This window comes from Pan paniscus, chromosome 5 (genome assembly GCF_029289425.2).
Source record: "Pan paniscus chromosome 5, NHGRI_mPanPan1-v2.0_pri, whole genome shotgun sequence".
In the NCBI taxonomy this organism is placed as follows: Eukaryota; Metazoa; Chordata; class Mammalia; order Primates; family Hominidae; genus Pan; species Pan paniscus.
The window spans coordinates 105,873,110-105,885,540 of record NC_073254.2 but is presented as its reverse complement, the minus strand read 5'-3'; positions in this window follow the sequence as shown (position 1 = coordinate 105,885,540).

The window sequence follows — 12,431 nt, the reverse complement described above, 5'->3', positions numbered from 1 at the left end:
TACAAAGCAAGACCCTTACTCAAAGAAAAGGAAAGGAAAAAGAAAGAGAAGAAAAGGAAGAGAAAAGAAAAGAAACTTAATCCCCAATGTTGCATTTTTGAGAAGTGAACATTTAAGTGGTTGGGTCATGAAGGCTCTGCCCACATGAGTGGATTAATTTATTCGTGGATTACTGGGGGTATTCATTTGTTTTCACACTGCTATAAAGATCCTACCTGAGACTGGGTAATTTATTTTTAAAAAGAAGTTTAATTGACTCACAGTTCCGTATGACTGGAGAGGTCTCAGAAAACTGACAATTATGGCAGGAGGCAAGGAGGAAGCAAGGCATGTCTTACACAGCTGCAGGCAAGAGAAGGAGAGAGAGGGGGGGCAAAAGAAACATACCACACTTTAAAGCCATCTGCTCTTGTGAGAACTCACTGACTATCATGAGAACAGCATGGAGGGAAACACCCCAATAATCCAATTACCTCCCACCATGTTCTTCCCTCAACATGTGGAAATTACAATTCGATATGAGATTTTGGTGGGAACACAGAGCCAAACCATATCAATGGGTTAATGGATTAATGGGTTATCATAGGAATGGGACTGATGGCTTCATTTTTAAAAGCAAGAGAGACCTGAACTATCATGATTAGCCCCCTTACCATGTGATGTCCTGCACCATCTCTGGACACTGAAGAGATTCCCCATCAACCAGAAGGACATCAACAGAGATGGCCACTCAACTTTAGACTTCTCTGCCTCTATAACTGTAAGAAATGAATTCCTCTTTATAAATTACCCAGTTTCCAGTAGTCTGTTATAAGCAATAGAAAATGAACTAAGACACTGTTCTATGGCTATGTCCCAGCTTCTGATGCTTCCAGCAATCCTCAGCATTTCTTGTATAATAGATACATAACCCCAATTTCTGCCTCTGCCTTCACATGTCCTTCTTGCCATGTCACTGTGTCATATCTCCCTCTCCTTTCTCTTGTAAGAAGAGCAGTCATTGGATTTATGGCTCACCCATGATCCAGGATGATCTCATCTAAGATCCTTAATTTACTTACATCCACAAAGACCCTAATCCCAAATAAGATCACATTCACAAGTGCCAGGAGCTAAGACTTGGACATATCTTTTGAAGGAATACCGTTCAACCTAATACAAAGTGCAAGATACAGATACAAAATACAAGATATCAAGAGAAGAGAATAAATTATAGGCCAGGTGTCAGGAGATATTTGTCTTACGCTGCCACATTGTAGCAAGAAACTCTGAAGAGTCTGAGATTTCAAAATTCAAACCTGACCATCTACGTCATTGTGATATTGTGGCATATGCTTATTTGGTCTTCGTGCCTGGGCATACATCTTCTAAAATCCTTGAACCCCCTGAAAAATGAGAGTGTGTTTTTTATGTTCATGAGGTGGTTAGTGCCAGTGGGAAGGGAGCATATAACCTCAGAATGAAGGTCAGTGGCTAAAAAGATCGAGGCTTGATTAGGCATAACAACTTTCATGCCTCCCTAAACCTTAGGGGAGGTGAGAAGGGTTAAAAGTTGAGCTGATCAACACAGAGGGACTGAATAGAAACAGCCCCAGTCTGCAGCTCCCAGCATGATTGATGCAGAAGACGGGTGATTTCTGCATTTCCAACTGAGGTACCTGATTCATCTCACTTGGACTGGTTGGACAGTGGGTGCAGCCCATGGAGGGCAAGCCGAAGCAGGGCGGGGTGGCACCTCACCTGGGAAGCACAAGGGGTTTGGGGATTTCCCTATCCTAGCAAAGGGAAGCTGACGGACTACCTGGAAAAACAGGACACTCCTGCCCAAATGCTATGCTTTTCCCAAGGTCATAGGAACCGGCAGACAAGGTGATTCTCTACTGTGCCTGGCTTCATGGCTCCCACACCCACGGACCCTTGTTCACCGTTAGTGCAGCAGTCTGAAATCGATCTGCAAGACGGCAGCCTGGCTGGGGGTGGGGCATCCACCATTGCTGAGGCTTGAGTAGGTAAACAAAGCAGCCTGGAAGCTCGAACTGGGCAGAGCCCACCGCAGCTCAACAAGGCCTACTGCCTCTAGATTCCACCTCTGTGGGCAGGGCATAGCTGAACACAAGGCAGCAGACAACTTCTGCAGACTTAAACATCCCTGTCTGACAGCTCTGAAGAGAGCAGTGGTTCTCCCAGCATGGGGTTTGAGCTCTGAGAATGGACAGACTTCCTCCAAGTGGGTCCCTGGCCCCAGTGTAGCCTAACTGGGAGACACCTCCCAGTAGGGCCCAACAGACACCTCATATAGGCAGCTGCCCCTCTGGGATGAAGCTTCCAGAGGAAGGATCAGGCAGCAACATTTGCTGTTCTGTAGTATTTGCTGTTCTGCAGCCTCCGCTGGTGATAGCCAGGCAAACAGGGTCTGGATTGGAACTCCAGCAAAACTCCAACAGACCTGCAGCTGAGGGACCTGACTGTTAGAATAAAAACTAACAAACGGAAAGGAACAGCATCAACATCAACAAAAAGGTCATCTACACCAAAACCCCATCTGTAGGTCACCAACGTCAAAGATCTCAGATAGATAAAACCACGAAGATGGGGAGAAAACAGAGCAGAAAAGCTGAAAATTCTAAATATCAGAGCACCTCCTCTCCTCCAAAGGATCGCAGCTCCTCACCAGCAACGGAACAAAGCTGGATGGAGAATGACCTTGACAAGTTGACAGAAGTAGGCTTCAGAAGGCTGGTAATCACAAACTTCTCAGAGCTAAAGGAGCATGTTCCAACCCAATACAAGGAAGCTAAAAACCTTGAAAAAAGATTAGACGAATGGCTAACTAGAATAAACAGTGTAGAGAAGAACTTAAATGATGTGATGGAGCTGAAAATCATGGCACAAAAACTTCGTGATGCATGCACAAGCTTCAATAGCCAATTTGGTCAAGTGGAAGAAAGGGTATCAGTGATGGAAGATCAAATTAATGAAATAAAGCAAGAAAACAAGATTAGAGAGAAAAGAGTAAAAAGAAATAAATAAGGCCTCCAAAAAATATGGGACTATGTGAAAAGACCAAATCTACATTTGATTGGTATACCTGAAAGTGATAGGGAGAATGGAAACGGGTTGAAAAACAGTCTTCAGGATATTACCCAGGAGAATGTCCCCAAATTACCAAGGCAGGCAAACATTCAAATTTAGGAAATACAGAGAACACCAAAAAGATACTACTCAAGAAGAGCAATCCCAAGACACATAATTGTCAGATTTACCAAGGTTGAAATGAGGAAAAAGTGTTAAGGGCAGTGAGAGAGAAAGGTAGAGTTACCCACAAAAGGAAGCCCATCAGACTAACAGCAGATCTCTCTGCAGAAACCTCACAAGCCAGAAGAGAGTGGGGGCCAAAATTCAACATTCTGAAAGAAAACAATTTTCAACCCAGAATTTCATATCCAGTTAAACTAAGCTTCACAAGTGAAGGAGAAATAAAGTCCTTTACAGACAAGAAAATGCTGAGAGATTTTTGTCATCACCAGGCCAGCCTTACAAGAGCTCCTGAAGGAAGCACTAAACATGAAAAGAAACAACTTCTACCAGCCACTGCAAAAAGAGGCCAAATTGTAAAGAGCATTGATGCTATGAAGAAACTGGATAAATTAACGGGAAAAATAACCAGTGAACATCACAATGACAGGATCAAATTCACACATAACAATATTAACGTTAAATGTAATGGGTTAAATGCCCCAATTAAAAGACACAGACTGGCAAATTGGATAAAGACTCAAGACCCATCAGTGTGCTGTATTCAGGAGACCCATCTCACGTGCAAAGATGCACATAGGTTCAAAATAAGGGGATGGAGGAAGATCTACCAAGAAAATGGAAAGCAAAAAAAAGAAGGGGTTGCAATCCTAGTCTCTGATAAAACAGATCTTAAACCAACAAAGATCAAAACAGACAAAGAAGGTCATTACATAATGGGAAAGGGATCAATTCAACAAGAAGAACTAACTATCCTAAATATACATGCAACCAATACAGGAGCATCCAGATTCATAAAGCAAGTTCTTAGAGACCTAGAAACAGCCTTAGACTCCCACACAATAATAGTGGGAGACTTTAACACCCCACTGTGAATATTAGACAGATCAATGAGACAGAAGTTTAACAAGGATATCCAGGACCTGAACTCAGCTCTGCACAAAGCAGACCTAATAGACATTTACAGAACTCTCCACCCCAAATCAACAGAATATACACTCTAATCAGCATCACATCACACTTATTCAAAAATTGACCACATAATTGGATGTAAAGCACTCCTCAGCAAATGAAAAAGAACAGAAATCACAACAAACTCTCTCTCAGACCACAGTGAAATCAAATTAGAACTCATGATTAAGAAACTCACTCAAAACCACACACAACTACATGAAAACTGAACAACTTGCTCCTGAGTGACCACCGGGTAAATAACGAAATTAAGGCAGAAATAAAGATGTTCTTTGAAAGCAATGAGAACAAGACACAACGTACCAGAATCTCTGGGACGCATTTAAAGCAGTGTGTAGTGGGAAATTTATAGCATTAAATGCCCACAAGAGAAAGCAGAAAAGATCTAAAATGGACACCCTAACATCACAATTAAAAGAACTACATAAGCAAGAGCAAACAAATTCAAAAGCAGGCAGAAGGCAAGAAACAACTAAGATCAGAGCAGAACTGAAAGAGATAGAGATGCAAAAAACCCTTCAAAAAATAAATGAATCTAGGAGCTGGGTTTTTGAAAAAAATCAACCAAATTGATAGGCTGCTAGCAAGACTAATAAAGAAGAACAGAGAGAAGAATCAAATGGATGCCATAAAAAATGATAAAGGGGATATCACCACCGATCCCACAGAAATACAAACTACCATCAGAGAATAATATAAACACCTCTGTGCAAATAAACTAGAAAATCTAGAAGAAATGGATAAATTCCTGGACATGTACACCCTCTCAAGACTAAACCAGGATGAAGTTGAATCTCTGAACAGACCAATAACAGGCTCTGAAATTGAGGCAATAATTAATAGCCTACCAACCAAAAAAAGTCCAGGACCAGACGGATTCACAGCCAAATTCTACCAGAGGTAGAAAGAGGAGCTGGTGCCATTCCTTCTGAAACTATTCCAATCAATAGAAAAAGAGGGAATCCTCCCTAACTCATTTTATGAGGCCAGCATCATCCTGATACCAAAGTCTGGCAGAGACACACAAAAAAAGAGAATTTTAGAACGATATCCCTGATGAACATCGATGTGAAAATCCTCAATAAAATACTGGCAAACCCAATAAACCAGCACATCAAAAAGCTTATCCAACATGATCAAGTCAGCTTCATCTCTGGAATGCAAGGCTGGTTCAACATATGCAAATTAATAAATGTAATCCATCACATAAACAGAACCAATCACGAAAACCACATCATTATCTCAATAGATGCAGAAAAGGCATTTGATAAAATTCAACAGCCCTTCATGCTAAAAACTCTCAATAAACTAGGTATTGATGGAATGTATCTCAAAATAATAAAAGCTATTAATGACAAACACACAGCCAATATCATACTGAATGGGCAAAAACTGGAAGCATTCCCTTTGATAACCAGCACAAGAGAGGGATGCCCTCTATCACCACTCCTATTCGACATAGTGTTAGAAGTTCTGGCCAGGGCAATCAGGCAAGAAAGAAAAAAAGGGTATTCAATTAGGAAAAGAGGAAGTCAAATTGTCCCTGTTTGCAGATGACATGATTGTATATTTAGAAAATCCCATCATCTCAGCCTAAAATCTCCTTAAGCTGATTAACAACTTCAGTAAAGTCTCAGGATACAAAATCAATGTGCAAAAATCACAAGCATTCCTATACATTAACAGACAAACAGAGAACCAAATTATGAGTGAACTCCCATTCACAGAAACTGCTACAAAGAGAATAAAATACATACGAATCCAGCTTACAAAGGATGTGAAGGACCTCTTCAAGGAGAACTACAAACCACTCCTCAATGAAATAAAAGAGGACACAAACAAATGTAAGAACATTCTATGCTCATGGATAGGAAGAATCAGTAACGTGAAAATGGCCATACTGTCCAAAGTAATTTATAGATTCAATGCTATCCCCATCAAGCTACCAATGACTTTCTTCACAGAATTGGAAAAAGCTACTTTATAGCTCATATGGAACCAAAAATGAGCCTGCATTGCCAAGACAATTCTAAGCCAAAAGAACACAGCTGGAGGCACCACACTACCTGACTTCAAACTATACTACAAGGCTACAGTAACCAAAACGGCATGGTACTGGTACCAAAACAGATATATAGACCAATGGAACAGAACAGAAGCCTCAGAAATAACACCACACATCTACAACCATCTGATCTTCAACAAACCTGACAAAAACAAGAAATGGGGAAAGGATTCCCTATTTAATAAATGGTGCTGGGAAAACTGGCTAGCCATATGTAGAAAGCTGAAACTGAATCCCTTCCTTACACCTTATACAAAAATTAATTCAAGATGGATTAAAGACTTACAAGTTAGACCTAAAACCATAAAAACCCTAGAAGAAAACCTATGCAATATCATTCAGGACATAGGCATGGGCAAGGACTTCATGACTAAAACACCAAAAGCAATGGCAAAAAAAGCCAAAATAGACAAATGGAATCTAATTAAACTAAAGAGCTTCTGCACGGCAAAAGAAACTACCATCAGAGTGAACAGGCAAGCTACAGAATGGGAAAAAAAATTTGCAATCTACCCACCTGACAAAGGGCTAATATGCAGAATCTACAAAGAACACACACAAGTTTACAAGAAAAAAACAAAACCCCATCAAAAAGTGGGCAGAGGATATGAACAGACACCTCTCAAAAGAAGACATCTATGCAGCCAACAGACACATGAAAAAATACTCATCATCACTGGTCAATCCCATTACTGGGTATAAACCCATAGGATTATAAATCATGCTACTATGAAAACACATGCACATATGTTTATTGTGGCACTATTCACAATAGCAAAGACTTGGAACCAACCCAAATGTCCATCAATGATAGACTGGATAAAGAAAATATGGCACATATACACCATGGAATACTATTCAGCCATAAAAAAGGATGAGTTCATTTCCTTTGCAGGGACATGGATAAAGCTGGAAACCACCATTCTCAGCAAACTATCACAAGGAGAGAAAACCAAACACTCCATGTTCTTACTCATAGGTGGGAAAGGAACAATGAGGTCACTTGGACACAGGGTGGGGAACATCACACACTAGGGCCTGTCAGGGTGTAGGGGGTTGGGGGAGAGATAGCATTAGAGAAATCCCTAATGTAAATGATCAGTTGATGGGTGCAGCAAACCAACATGGCACAGGTATACCTATGTATCAAACCTGCATATTGTACACATGTACCCTAGAACTTAGAGTATAATAATAATAATAATAAAGTTGAGCTGATCACCAATAGCCAATGATTTAATCAATCTTACCTGCATAATGAAGTCTCCATAAAAACCCTAAAAAACTGAGTTTGGATGAGCTTCCGGATAGCTGGCACCCAGAAAAAGGATGAAAGCTCTGGGCTCCTTTCCTCATGATTTGTCCTATTTATCTCCTCTGGATATTCATCTGTATCATTTATTAATAACCATGTAAACATAAGTAAAGTGTTTCCCTGAGTTCTGTAAGCCACTCTAGCAAATTAATCAAACCTGAGGAGGGGGGTCATTGGAACGCCAATCTACAGCCAGTCTGGTAGAAGTATGGGTGACAATCTACTACAGTTGTCCCTTGGCATTCAGATAGGTTTCAGGACACCCACGGATGCCAAAATCCAAGGAAGCTTAAGTTTCTTTCTTTTTCTTTTTTTTTTTAGAGGACTAGTTTTATCTGATGAATGGGACACAAAGTAGTTTTTTTGGGTTTTTTTGTTTGTTTGTTTGTTTGTTTTTTAGTATTTATTGATCATTCTTGGGTGTTTCTCCCCGAGGGGGATTTGGCAGGGTCACAGGACAATAGCGGAGGGAAGGTCAGCAGATAAACAAGTGAACAAGGGTCTCTGGTTTTCCTAGGCAGAGGACCCTGTGGCTTTCCGCAGTGTTTGTGTCTCTGGGTACTTGAGATTAGGGAGTGGTGATGACTCTTAACGAGCCTGCTGCCTTCAAGCATCTGTTTAACAAAGCACGGCCGGGCGCGGTGGCTCACGCCTGTAATCCCAGCACTTTGGGAGGCCGAGGCGGGCGGATCACGAGGTCAGGAGATCGAGACCATCCTGGCTAACACGGTGAAACCCCGTCTCTACTAAAAATACAAAAAATTAGCCGGGCGTGATGGCGGGCGCCTGTAGTCCCAGCTACTCGGGAGGCTGAGGCAGGAGAATGGCGTGAACCCGGGAGGCGGAGCTTGCAGTGAGCCGAGATCGCGCCACTGCACTCCAGCCTGGGCGACAGAGCGAGACTCCGTCTCAAAAAAAAAAAAAAAAAAAAAAAAAAAAAACAAACAAAAAAAAACAAAGCACATCTTGCACCGCCCTTAATCCATTTAACCCTGAGTGGACACAGCACACGTTTCAGAGAGCACGGGGTTGGGGGTAAGGTTATAGATTAACAGCATCCCAAGGCAGAAGAATTTTTCTTAGTACAGAACAAAATGGAGTCTCCTACGTCTACTTCCTTCTACACAGACACAGCAACAATCTGATTTCTCTATCTTTTCCTCACATTTCCCCCTTTTCTATTCGACAAAACCGCCATCATCATCATGGCCCGTTCTCAATGAGCTGTTGGGTACACCTCCGAGATAGGGTGGCGGCCGGGCAGAGGGGCTCCTCACTTCCCAGAAGGGGCGGCCAGGCAGAGGTGCCCCCCACCTCCCGGACGGGGAGGCTGGCCGGGCAGGGGCTGCCCCCCACCTCCCTCCTGGATGGCACGGCTGGCCAGGTGAGCTTAAGTTTCTTATATAAAATTGTGGAGTATTTGCATATAAACTATACACATCCTCCCATATACTGTAAATCATCTCTAGACAAATCTAGAGATGATTATCTCTAGACAAATCTAGAGATGATTATCTCTAGACAAATCTAGAGATGATTATCTCTACACTAATAGTAATAGTAATAGCAATCTAGAGAGATTGTATAATATCTAATACAATATAAATACTATGTTAATAACTGTTTACTGTGTTGGTTTTTATTTGTATTTTTATTATTGTGTTTTGTATGCTTTTATTTTTTTTTTTTAATATTTTTGACCCCTGGTTGATTGAACCCTCAGACGTGGAACCTGAGATATGGAAGGCCAATTGTACTTGCAATTGACATCTGAAGCGAGAGCAGTCTTGTGGAACTGAGCCCCTAACCTCTGGGATTTAACATTATCCACAAATAATGTCAGAAATTGAATTGAATTATAGAGCATCCAGCTGGTGTCCACTGGAGAACTAGTTGGTCTGCAGGGAAAGACCCCACACACATCTGGTGTTAGAAGTGTTGTGTTAAGTGGAGCATGAGTAAAAGTAGGAAAAACACTTCGAGCTTTTTTTCAATACCATATAGTGAATATAAAGTTATGTTTGTTAAGACAAAAAAGTTGACACATTTTATTAAACAGTCTAAAAGCTTGATTTGTAACTTCTAAACACTTGGTAACATGTTTTATAGCTCTCCATTTGAACTCTTGCCTTAAGCACTGCAAAAAGTTAGGGGTGGGTGTAACCATTCAGAAATATGAAAGTCATCAGTGACCTGAAAAACAGAAGTCCAACTTCAGTGGGTTGGTGAAAGGCGGTAAGGTGAGAAAGTACAGACTCTGACCAGAAATTGTGTTTTCATATAGCTAACCATGAAAGAGAGAAGATAGATAAGAAGTTAGTAGGAAGGGGATGTAAAGACAAGAAAGGTATTTTGTTTTGTTTTGTTTTGAAATGTTTGGTTTTAGATGGGAAATGTAATATGTTTTTATATTTATGAGGATAATCTGGTAGAGAGAAACAAATTCATGATGAATGGGAGAATAATTACGAAGTCCTTGGAGGGTGGAGCAAGATGGTCAAATAGAAGCTTTCACTGATACTCCTCCTTGCAGGAACACCAAGTTTAACAACTATCTACATAAAAAAGCACCTTCATAAGAACCAAAAGTCAAGTGACCACTCATACTACCTGGTGTCAACTTCATATTGCTGAAAGAGGCACAGAAGAGGGTAGGAAAGACGGTCTTGGATCACTGATGCCACCCCTCCCCCATCCCATGACAGCAGCCACCTAACACAAGGAGATAGCTTGCATGCTTAGGGGACAGAGAGAACAGCAACTGTGGATCTTTGTGTTCAAATCAGTGCTGCCCTCACAGAGCAGAAAGAAAAACCATGGGGTGGTGGGGGACGGGGGGCGGAGACCACAAAAAAGACAAAGAAAAATAAACAAAAAAGAAAAAATAAACAGAAAAAACATGCTGAACTCAGCCAATGCTTGCTCATGGAGAGAGTATTTAGGCCAGCCCTAGCCAAAGGTGAATTGTCCATCCCAGCTGCTGGAACCTGAGTTTCAGCAAGCCTCGACACCATGGGCTAAAGGGCTCTGGGTTACTAAACAAACTTCAAAGGAAATCTAGGACACAAGAACTGCAATTCCTAGGCAAGTCCTAGTGTTCTGCTGGGCTTGATGCAAGTCAACTTGGGGGACACATGAACTAGTGAGATACCAGTGGGGGAAACTAAGGGAATGCTTGCACTATCCCATCCCAAACCCCAGGCAGTGTGACTCACAGCAATGAAAGTGACTTCTTCCTTCTGCTTGAGGAGAGCAGAGGAAAGAGTAAAGAAGACTTTGTCTTGTATATTACACACCAGCTCAGCCACAGTAGAATAGGGCATTGAGCAGAATCATTAGGCCTCCCATTCCAGGCCCTGGGTCCTGGATGACTTGTCTAGACACAGCCTGCACAAAAAGGGAACTCACTGCCTTGAAGGGAAGAACCAAGTCCTGGCAGAATTTTTCACCTGCTGAATAAGGAGCCCTTGGGCCCTGAATAACCAGCAGCGATACCCAGATGGTACATGTAACGAGCCTTGAGTGAGACTCTGAGACATGCTGGCTTCAGGTGAGACCCAACACATTCCCAGCTGTGATGGCTATGGTGAAAGACTCCTAATTGAGAACAGCAGAGAGAAAAGTAAAGGAGATTTTGTCTTGCCAGTTAGGTACCTGCTCATCCACAGTGGGAAAGAACACCAAGCAGGCTCTTGGGGTCCTTGGTTCCAGGCCTTGGCTCTTGGATGGCATTTCTGGACTTACTGTAGGCCAAAGTGGGGACCACTTCCCTGAAGGGTAAGTCCTAGGCCTGGCAACATTCACCACAAGCTGACTGAAGAGCCCTTGAGCCTTAAGTGAACATCAGCGATAGTCTGGCAGTACTCTCCATGGCCATGTCATTGTGGCTGCCATGAAGACAGGTTCCTCTGCCTATGGAAAAAGAAGGGAATATTGGGAAGGACTTTGTCTTGTGGTTTGAGTGACAGCTTAGTCACAGTATAATAGAGCATCAGGTAGATTTCTAAGGCTTTTGAATCCAGTCCCTGGCTCCTGAATGGCACTTCTGAACCTGCCTGGGTCCTAGGGAACTTGCCACTCTAAAGGGAAAGACACAAGCCTGGATGATCTCACCACCTGCTGATAGAGTGCTAGGGCCCTGAGCAAACATAGGCAATAACCAGGTAGTGGTTACAACAGGCCTTAGGTGGCACCCAGTGCAGTCCCAGTGGTAGTGGCCACAGGAGTGCTAACTTTCTCCCCCAGCTCCAGGTGGCTCAGCAAAGAGAGAGACTCTGTTTGCTTGGGAGAAAGTAAGAGAAGAGAACAAGAGTTTCTGCCTGGTAATCCAGAGAGTTCTTTCAGATCTTCTCTAAGGCCACCAAGGTGGTACCTCTATGAAACTACAAGAACCAAAGTGTTACTAGGCTTTGGGTACCCAACTAACATAGATACGACTTAGAGCTCAACACCTGAGTCTGTTTGAATACTTGGAAAGCCTTCCCAAGAAGGATGGATACAAACAAGCCCAGACTGTAAAGACTACAATAAATACCTAATTATTCCATGCTTATACAGCAACAAACATTCACAAGCATCACAATCATCCAGAAAAACCATAACTTCATCAAATGTACTAAATAAGGCACCAGAGACCAATCCTGGAAAAACAGAAATATGTGAACTTTCAGACAAGGAATTTAAAATAGTTATTTTGAGGAAACTCAAAGAAATTCAAGATAACACAGAGAAGGAATTCAGAATTATATCAAATAAATTTAACAAATAGATTGAAATAATTAAAAAGAATCAAGCAGAAACTCTGGAGTTGAGGCTAGTCCGAAG